The sequence below is a fragment of the Triticum urartu genome, chromosome 2A (assembly GCF_056163025.1).
Source record: "Triticum urartu cultivar PI428250 chromosome 2A, HENAU_Tu73, whole genome shotgun sequence".
NCBI lineage: Eukaryota > Viridiplantae > Streptophyta > Magnoliopsida > Poales > Poaceae > Triticum > Triticum urartu.
Window position 1 is genome coordinate 351,182,828 of NC_141874.1, and position 9,949 is coordinate 351,192,776.

Consider the following 9,949-nt stretch of genomic DNA (forward strand, 5'->3'; position numbering starts at 1 on the left):
CCGCGGATCCAGCGCGTAGTAGGGAGGAGAAGAGCTCGGAGAAACGCAAGACCAACAGCCGTCTCCAACATGATGGCACCGTCGACTTGCAAGGAAGGAGGGATGCGGGTAGGAAACCTGCCGTGGAGGAGGAAGTGATGGAGTGCAGTGATTGTGGCGTCTATCTCCTCATCCACCGCCATCGACTGCCCCTCCGTGACTCAGTGGCCATCCCATCAGGGATGTCGATCTTGTGGGAAGAAGGAGAGAGGCTTGGAAAAGGGAGGGGCAGCAGAGAGTTAGGGATAGGATAGAGGATGCAGCAGACGGTGGCTTCTTGCGGCTGTCGGCCGAACCCCTTGCAAGAAACGGCAGCACACCGCAGTGCTGTGCGGACGAATGCGACCAAGAGACAGTGGGTGGGGATGAAATCAGAGCCGAGAGTGCATCGGCGACAGCCAGAGGCAGGTTACGACAATGACTGGTGGGTGCGGGTAGCGACTAGCGAGGGATGGATCGACGGTGGCATGCTGCCCTTTCTCTCATCAGCTCTCTCTGTTTCTCTGGAAGAACGAAGAAAAGGAAAGAGGAGAAATTGCCGGTGGACAGCGGGCCCCTGCTCAGCCAAGGCGTCTGCCAGCAGCATGACAGGCCTGTGTGGCACAAGGTGTGTATGTGCTATTGAATTTAGCTATTCTTGTCAAGGCCTAGTTCAGGCACAACAGCTTAGACTGTCCTCTCCGTTTATGTCCAGGCCTTCCTCTGCATTGCGCTGCTCATTGCTTTCACAAACAAGACTTTACTTTGTATTCCTCACTGCTATTTTGTCGATTTTGAAGTTCCAGTTTTTTCTGTCCTTGAACTTACCCAAGTTTTTTCCTAGTAAAATGTGCACTCTCTTTTGGAAACAGAGTGTATGAACGTTCACACGGAGAGTAATTGAACTTTTGAGCACTTTTTTTTATATAAACATCCTTTTTTTTCTAACCCTTGTTTATTAACTTCATGTGGAAGTGCCACATTTTCTTTCGTAGGTGAAACTTTTTTGTTGTGCGGGTTTTGGACTTATCTGTCTTTCTAGTTTGAACTCACCCGACATTTTTTAACTGATTATAAAGCACGTAGTGAACGTCTACACTTAGTGTATGTTTACTTGTACAACCATGGGAGTATACTATGTGAACATTTATTATATAAACATTTATTCACAAAATACAGGGAAGTCAATAAAGAGTGAGTAGGGCGTTTCGGTGCCCAGGCTCATCTGCACCCAGTTAGAAAAAAATTCTCAAGTAATGCAATCTGTAGCAAATTTTCACGTTGAACTTTCCTAGTTCAGATCATTGAACTCTCCCAGCCGGCGATGCTTCTCTCAGGACGGAACCTAGTGGACCCTGCAAACGGAAAGCCCAGCGCGGCAATGTTAGTAGTACTTCCCAAGGTGTTGCATCTGTACTCACTATGGCGATGTGTTTGTACTGCCCAAAAACATACGCAGGAGCAGAATGTAAACATTTTTTTAAACTTGTGCTCACAGGAATAGTGACAACACCTAAAGAGCATGTTATTTTCCTCGGGTCTATTGACGGACTTCCTCAAATTTCATAGACAAACTGACTCTGTTTTATTTTTTTGAACTTACATGCTAGTAATAATTAAACATTCCCATACAAATTTTTCACTATTCGTGGCATCATGGCATCAACCAAAATAGGTAGGAGAGAGCACTATCAAACTGATCAATGTTTTTGATTCATACTGGTCAATGTTTTTAATTCAAACAAGTTTTCCTTTCTAGCACAAACATCTAACTGTTATGTACACTTTCTTTAAGAAGTAGCAATCAAATCATCATAGACAGAAAGTTCGAATTTGCAGTTGGTGCTATGTGTACGGATTCCATGTTTTGGTCGTCCTCATTGTCTATGTCATGTACTTCATTCTCATCCTGCTGGTGTTCTTCGTTCTAGTGATCGGCGGCGTCATAGAGAGCTAGTGATCAGCGTCTGTCCAAACCTCTCTGGTGCTGGAGTACAGGGAGAAACAAAATAGTGAGAGAAAAGAGCAGTAGTGAGAAACGAATTAGAGGTGAGCTACAAAATAGGGTGAGGGTGGTTCTTTTTCAACTGGTCATGGTTTGTTTTTCGAACTTATCTAGTTTTAAGATATGAACTTCCTGGTGCAATTATTCTTCGTCGATACAAGTTTACTAACCAAAATAACTGCAATACAAGGAGGAATGAAATTGTATACCAGGAGAAGTACACGCTCACCGAGGTCCTTCAAATCAGTGGCACTGACGGGATGTTGGAGGATGGTCGTGAGCCTGCAAATCCAGTGAGGGAACTGAAACCAGCGGCAGTAGAGTACTTTGTCAAACTAGGATTGCGTATACAAGTTTGTTGAAATGGGGCAGTGAAGTCTCACTAGCAGTACTTCTCATGTAGTAATACATGGACTTGCTGTTAAATACACATGGACCTACTGTCTTTGCCACTTCTCTTGCGCTTCCTAACCGTCTTTCGCTTCGCCTCTCCATCGACCATCAGACTCTAAAGGGAACATGTGATCATGCTTGTCAGATATATGTACTTCAGGTGTAGAGCCATCCATGTCTCAATACAACTGATGTCCGGAGCTACAAAAAATCAGAATGCGCAATGGACTTCACTGCCCCATCTAAGATTTTTGTTGCATTATCTCTTCTCCATCTTACTATTAGTTCTACACCAAAAGATAAGTCAGGCAACTCCAAACTTGCTTTCGCAACATTGGATTAGACACGTATGTTTTAGTGTTGATTAATTACCTGATGATTGAGCAGCTGATGGTTGGGGCTTTGCTTTCTTTTTCTTGCACGACAGTGGGTTTGGGCCCTGCAGAAGGACTACCCAAATGTTAATGTTGCCCACTAGATCATAACAAGCAAATATAGTCATGCTCGTGCATATGACGAATATCTGAAAAAATAGTAGATGAAGATAAAACCTTTGCTTTTGTTCGTCAAGCAATTTCAGCTAGTGGTCCGCAAGCAATTTCAGAACACCATGCATTTTTCAGCTAGTGAAACATGTGACGAAGAACTGAACTCAAAAAACAAGATTTTTGGAGATGGAAGAAGGCGTCGGACGTTGGGTGAACCTGCTACCCCTACTCCTGCGGACTGACGGCTCTGGTGAAGTGGAGCTGATGGAGGCGAGGTTCACAAGCAGCGGCTGGGCGCACCGGGATTTGACCGCTATAGGGGATCCGCTACCCCTATTCCTGTGGACTGACGGCTCCAGTGAAGTGGAGCTGATGGAGGCGGGGTTCACGAGCAGCGGCTGGGCGCGCCAGGATTTGGCTCTGTAAATATGAAGTGTAAATCACATTAAAGGTGAACTAAAAATCTTCCTAGCAACCTTGTCCAATTGCATTACTCATAACATGATCTATAGAGAGACTTACATCCGAAATAAAATACATGCAGAGATGGGCGGCCACCAGCTTGTTTATATTAGAAATTTTAAGAAGCCTATGAACTTCAGCATGACAAGTAGATCAATACAGCATGCAACTTATGTAGTTGCTTAACTCTAAACACATGGTCAAAATTTCAGTCACTTAAGAACTATAACAGTAAAGCATTTACCACACTGATTTACTTGTTTCACTATTAAAAATGGGTTTCAAACACAACTTCTAAGAAGATAGTGCTTACTTTTGCTCTCCCACTTGGACTAAACAGGCAAAAACAGAATGCATTACTTGCGCTAAAAATCCGGAAATCCAGTGAACACAAAAAACATAGAATTGTTCCGATACCTCAGGCGAATGGCTCTGCATATGTCGCTTTAGATGCGTCGGTTGGATTGATCTCCTTCTCCCATCTGGACAGATAATTGTAGAACTTGCACGTCGACGTCGCAAAACTCACACTTTGGACGGATCTCCTTCTTCCATCTGGACTGACAGTTGCAGAACTTCCATCAGGCAACTCACGTAACAAGCATGAATACAGCGATATCAACAAGAAATCGTGAGGGGGAGGGGTGGTCGCAGCATTGGCGGGCGTGGGGAGGGTGGAGACGTGGTCAACGTTCAATTCAATTGGTAGTGTTTCGTCAGTGCTGCAAAAACATACACATTTGCATTTTCTGAAGCTAACAAAGGGCAGATGAACTGAATTTGATTTTGCTAGCGAACTGATGCAATTTTATAGAACGAACCTTCACAGTTCCGCTAGTGCTCAGTTCAATTGGCAGTGTTCCGTCAGTCTTGTGGAAACATGACCATTTGCATTTTTTGAAGCTACTACAGAATATTGCTTTAATGTCTGACATGCACTGAGCTGAACCGCTTTTTAAGTTGAGAGACAAAGTCGCACTGGGTTGTTGGGGCGGCATTGAACGGGCGCTGGTGGTGGTGGTGAACGGCCAGGGGTGGTGAAGGTGAACGGCCTGCGTGCTGAGGCAGCGGAGGGCGACGCCGGATCATGGGGCAGGCCCAATTCCAAAAAGAGGTCTATAAAATTAATTGACTAATATCATTTTTTTGCTACTTTAGTTGCAGCCCCAATTCCAATAAGAGGTCTGTAAAATTAATTGACCAATATCATGTTAACAAAAACAACCTGTCCAGCGGGCACCCATGATAACTACAAGTAGCAAGTGGCATAATGAAAATAAGCCTAGTATCAGCTCTAGCAAATAGCAAGTGAGCATTTAGATTTCTGTATGCCATTTTAGTGTGTATCATCATTCCATTGTTCAAGATCCCAGAAAACCGAGGCGGACATGGCCTCGTCAATCCAAACATTGCATGTATATCTTTTATGTTATGAAAAGCAAGTGGTATCATCCGTCACACACACAACAATAATTTATGTAGTATATCATCCATCGTACTGCCATTAGCACTGCACACAAACCGCCATTAGTACTGACATTAGTACAATAATAATTTCTTTGGTCAGACATCCATTACCCCAACCCAAAATGTACTGCCATTAGCACTGCACACAAACGGCCATTTGTATTTCAATTGTTGTAATATATGTAGTTGAACTTATAGATTTCCATTTGTAATTTTTGCTCTTATAAATATCATGTGTGTTTGTTTACGTACTGAAAACGGAATACATACTGAACTTAACAATATGGAAACAACAATACTTCCTACTTGTTCTCTCTTTGTTGCCATATAGTTAGAGCTTACAGCCACATGAGCAAAATCTTTTGTTATATTTTTTAATAATCTGACATATAGTATAAAACCAAACTGGGTTTTAACACATACAATTGAACTTTTCTGTACGTTTTTTTGAACTGATGACATATATACATGGTGAACTACAGAGCATCAATTTTGGCAGTAAACACAATTCATATTTTCAAAATCAGGAGATGGACCGAACTGATTGTTCTAGGTACGGTGAGCTGATTTTGCAAATAAAAATCTAGTTTCTAGGTACGGTGGACTACAGGAAGGAAAACGGGACACGTTGATTGAAAGTGTCTGCTTTCTTCAATTGAGCAGGTGCCCGAGCAGTGTGGTGCTAGGGGGCGGCGCGCGGCGGCGGACTGCTGCTCGTGACTAACTCGTCCATCTCGACACCATGGGGTCGAACTGAGGACGGCTATGAGAGTAGGGAGCATCGAGCGCGGCGGGTCATGGCGCATACCTAGGTGAAGTAGGAAGGAGACGCGCATGCAAACAAAGGCTGGCTACTCTCGGACCGGCGGTTGGAGTTCGTCTTCAGCCATGGCGAGCACCAGGGTGCGCCTTCCTTAGTCGTGGAGCAACTTGCGCCTCCACACTTCCCCGCAGCGCCGGGCCCCTGCAACCATGGGCGAGGTCGGGCACATGCAGCTTCCTGAGGCCCGAAGATGGTGGAGGCGGGGGCGGCGGGAGGATTCGGGGAAGAAGGTGGGGGTGGGGCAGAGGCCGGAGATGGTGGATAAGGTGGGGGTTGGGCGGTGGCCTGAGACGGGGGAGAAGGTGGGGGTTGGGCGGCGGCCGAAGACGGGTTAGAAGGTGGCATTGGGCGTCAGCTGAGACGGTGGAGAAGGTGGGAGTTGGGCACCGACGGGAGCCGGAGGGACGATGCTTTGGTGCCTTAAGGCACCTACCTTTGTGTCTATGTCATGTGGGCCCAACAGGTGACTGGCCCACATGTCAATGACCCAAAGGCAGGTGCCTTTAAGGCACCGAAGCTGCGTCCGAGCCGGAGAGATGAGGTGGAGGTGGGGCGTCTGAACCTGGAGAGGGTCATGGTTTTTTCTTTTCATAGACAGGATTGGTAGGCCTTCGTTTTCGGATAGTGGAAACTACACATCGGTCCCTTATAGGGTTGAGGGGTAACGAAATAATATTCTGTTACTAGTCCATGGGGCTGGACTAGGGTAACGCTGCATATCCTGGAGTGGTGGAAAGGGAGCTCATGTCACTACCAAATCTATTAGGGTACTAGAAATTCATGAAACATAAGTAAAACCAAACTAATTGATTACAAGCACTCCTATGAACATAACTTAAATTAGAAATTGAGGTGAACTTAAACAGTGAAAACAAGAGTGTGCTGCTGCTAGCTTTCCAATCCTAGAACAACTTCTAGGAACGCGTGGGAAACAGGCAACATACCTGAACTTGGTGTGGATTGGTAGTTGAACTTGCTACCCATTCACACTAGTACCAGCTGCACAAGACCGAACTATTTAAGGAAATACCTGATGGCATCAAGAAAACAAGTGACTAAAACATTTAGCAATAGAAGCGATGGTACAGAAAAATTGAACTGATGTTTTTCTGCCATTCTGACAAACCTCCAACATATTTTTTTGAACTGATTTTTTTCTATCATTGTACTGTTGCTTTTTAGGCTTTTTCGAATGAGGTGAAAGCCTCTGCTCTATTTGAACTTTTACTGAACATTCAAAAATGATTGAACTGATGTGAATCCTTTCACCAAAGTACTACTACAATATTTCGTGAACCTACCTATGTATACGAACAAGTTCTTTTTCTGCTAGGCATTTGCGCAATTTTGTGCTAAGCAAAGAGAGAAAGAAAACAACCTGAAAATGTTTCCTGCCGCCGCACGTCGACGGGGGTTTGGATATGGATGAACTAACTGGCCCATTTTTCTTGTACTGAAGCTTGTTTCCAGAAATTTAAGACAATGCAAATATTATCTATAATATGGACATTTAGTATAGTCTGAACTAAACTCTTTGGCACGTTTGCACTGAGGTAATAGCGGTGAACCTGTGACGAAGGATAGAACTCAAAAAGAATTTTTTTTGGAGGTGGAATAAGAAGTTGATCGAGCGGATTGGGAGGATGCTCAGCAACATACATTGGAGATGCAAGACCATAGTACCTCAATTACAGATGTCACTAAACTCTGGGACATTTGTACTACAAGAATTGAATCTGCAGCAATCTTGAACTTTCAGATTCCATACGCAGATAGCTACAAATTGCTAAAATCAATCACCAGTAGAAAAACACCAAAAGGTTCTCCAAATGGTTGCTTGAGGAACAGCCAAAGCTATTTGGGGTGGCGGACGGCAGCAACATGTGGGCTGGGTTGTCGCGCACCGAGAAGGATGAGGAAAACGGCAACCCAACCACTATAGTGGAAATAGGAGCTGATGGGCGTGGACTGCTGCTCGGCATGAACTCGACCGTCCGAATGCCATGGGGCTGGACTGGGGACGATGCTGGACATACTGGAGTAGTGGCCAAGGAGCTTAGAGCAGCAGTGTACATCAGCAACGGACTGCTCGCGCACAAGATGTACTGCTCTCCTGGGATGGAGGGGTGAAGTGTGTGCCTCCCGAGCTGCGACGTCGAACTACTTCGGGTTGTGTCGTTGAACGACCCGGTGTGGCGGCGGTGAACGGTATGGTGCTCATTCTCAAGCATAACCACAAGTACTTGTTTGTGCTATATGAAGAAAATGGAAACACGAAGGAAATCAGACTCACCATCGGGAAGTAGATGGACTAAAAAGCATACAAATGATGAACTTATGCATCTTGTTTTAACTGGAACCTACAAAAATAGGAACAAATATGAGAGATGAGTTTTTGTAAGGAGAACTTACCAGGGTTTGGTGCTCGAACTTTTAAATGTTTGTGCAACTGAAAACAGAGAACAGGAGCATGCCTCGACCAGATCGGCGACTTTCTCGTGGGGTGGTCTCTTGTATACCACGATGGCAACATATACACACACAAACTAACCAAATACACAAAACTGCCAACTAGAAAAATAAACTGATAAGAATACATGTCTTCTCGACTATGAACTGATAAGAATACACACCACAGACGGCTAGACACGGACTTCTTGAACTCCCCTAAGATAAGGTTCAGGTTTTTATGGTTTTTTTATGTTCACGTTCTTTTTCCGAAGTTCCTGACTTCTCGACTATGAACTTACTACATAGAAGGATGCTCACATACATGTATTGCTTGACAGGAGCTGACAGAAAATGTTGCAGCAACATGGTATTTTTATTCAACACAATGATACAACCATATCTTGGAATACATCCATCGCGATGGAAACAAATGCACAGTAAAATGGCATCATTACACATACTCGAGAACTAATAGATTATTCTTCAGTTACTCTGATCAACTTTAGTTTTCTTCAGAAATTGGATGAAAAATAGCATCGACTATGCCATCAATTTTTTTGCATCTCTAGCACACTTGTTGGGACTATTGTTCATCACATGATGAACCTCTTTTATTTCTGTTTTTCTTGAGTGTCATAGAATAAAATATTAAACTATTTTGTATAAGTATAGTTGAACTTTTGTGTTTTTCTGGTTACTGAAGTAGTATCAGAACAGCCGCTGCATACATATATATGAATTGACAATTTTTTGTCAATGAATTGTTGTAATATATTGTATTAGAACTACGACAGCAGTATCTATCTAGTACCAAGCATGCTCATCAAGAGTGGAATTCAGGAGACAGAAGGAACAAGAGCAAAAGTACAAGGGGTGTGTTCTTCACTGTTTGGGTTATAGGGTGCCAATGATGAACTGAATCATTTTAGCTCCGTCTTCTTCCCTCAGGTCTGAATCTAAGAGCAGCACCAGTTCAATTCAAAATAAATTGACAGTTCATGAATTTTGTGCTAAGCAAGCATACCCATCAGCACATGGAATGCCTTGGTAAAATGCACTCACTCAGTCCCCAAAATCAAAAAGGAAAACTACAGAGGCGGAAGGAAACGAGAGGAAAGCTTTTGAGTTCTGACCATTGCTTTTGTTGACCGACCCATCATTGAACGGCCTTGGTTGGCAGTGGTGAACAGACTGGGGTAGCGGCCGTGAACGGCCTGGGGCAGCGTCGCATTGCGACGCGGGCTGGGGAAGCACAACGCGGTGGAAGGCCGGCTGGAGCAGCGTGGCACGGTGGGACGCTGGCTGGAGTAGTGCGGCGGCGACGTAGGGCCTGACAGCGCAGCCAAGGAAGGTTGGCGGCGCGGCGGAGGTGGCCTGGTAGTGCGGCGGCTGGGGCCTGGCGGCACGGCGGAGGTGGCCTGGCGGCGCGGCGGCCGGGCCCTAGGGTCGCAGCAGAGGTGGCATCGCGGCGCGGCGGCGAGGCCCTTGGGGCGCGGCGACCGGGGCCTGGGGTTGCATCACGGCGCGGCGACGGGGGGCTGGAGGATCGGTTCGGGGGAGGTTCGGGACAACTGGGGTCGAGCCGGGGTCTTTTTTTCATTCGGGCGGCTTCTGGGCTGCGGCAGCACTTCGGGAAAATGGATCGAGCCTATACAGGGCGCCATGGTAACACAATATTCTGATATAGCACTATTCTGATCCTAGGATCAGAATAGCTATTTGGATTATGTCAGACTATATAGGGCCCGATTAGATTCTCCTGAGATCCAAAACGTAAAGTTGGACCGGCCCACAAGCATATTTCTGGACGGCCTCATAACCCCCAATGACCTTCTCCTCCTG

The 9,949-nt window shown here is 45.3% G+C and overlaps 1 long non-coding RNA gene across 43 annotated transcripts; it reads right to left on the bottom strand.

Annotated features, from left to right (window-relative positions):
- Nucleotides 1–1,222: 1,222 nt before the first annotated feature.
- Nucleotides 1,223–9,744, bottom strand: LOC125537076 (uncharacterized). 43 transcript variants are annotated; one of them, XR_015616415.1, is made up of 8 exons: nucleotides 9,241–9,743; nucleotides 8,994–9,057; nucleotides 6,601–8,016; nucleotides 4,188–4,482; nucleotides 3,784–4,088; nucleotides 2,789–3,324; nucleotides 2,233–2,703; nucleotides 1,708–2,005 (listed from the first exon to the last, which is right to left on the bottom strand). It is a non-coding gene; the product is annotated as an uncharacterized LOC125537076 (long non-coding RNA). The 43 variants fall into 43 exon arrangements; XR_015616414.1 differs by having other exon boundaries at nucleotides 8,976–9,057; XR_015616412.1 differs by having other exon boundaries at nucleotides 8,994–9,063.
- Between the last annotated feature and the right edge of the window lie 205 nt (nucleotides 9,745–9,949).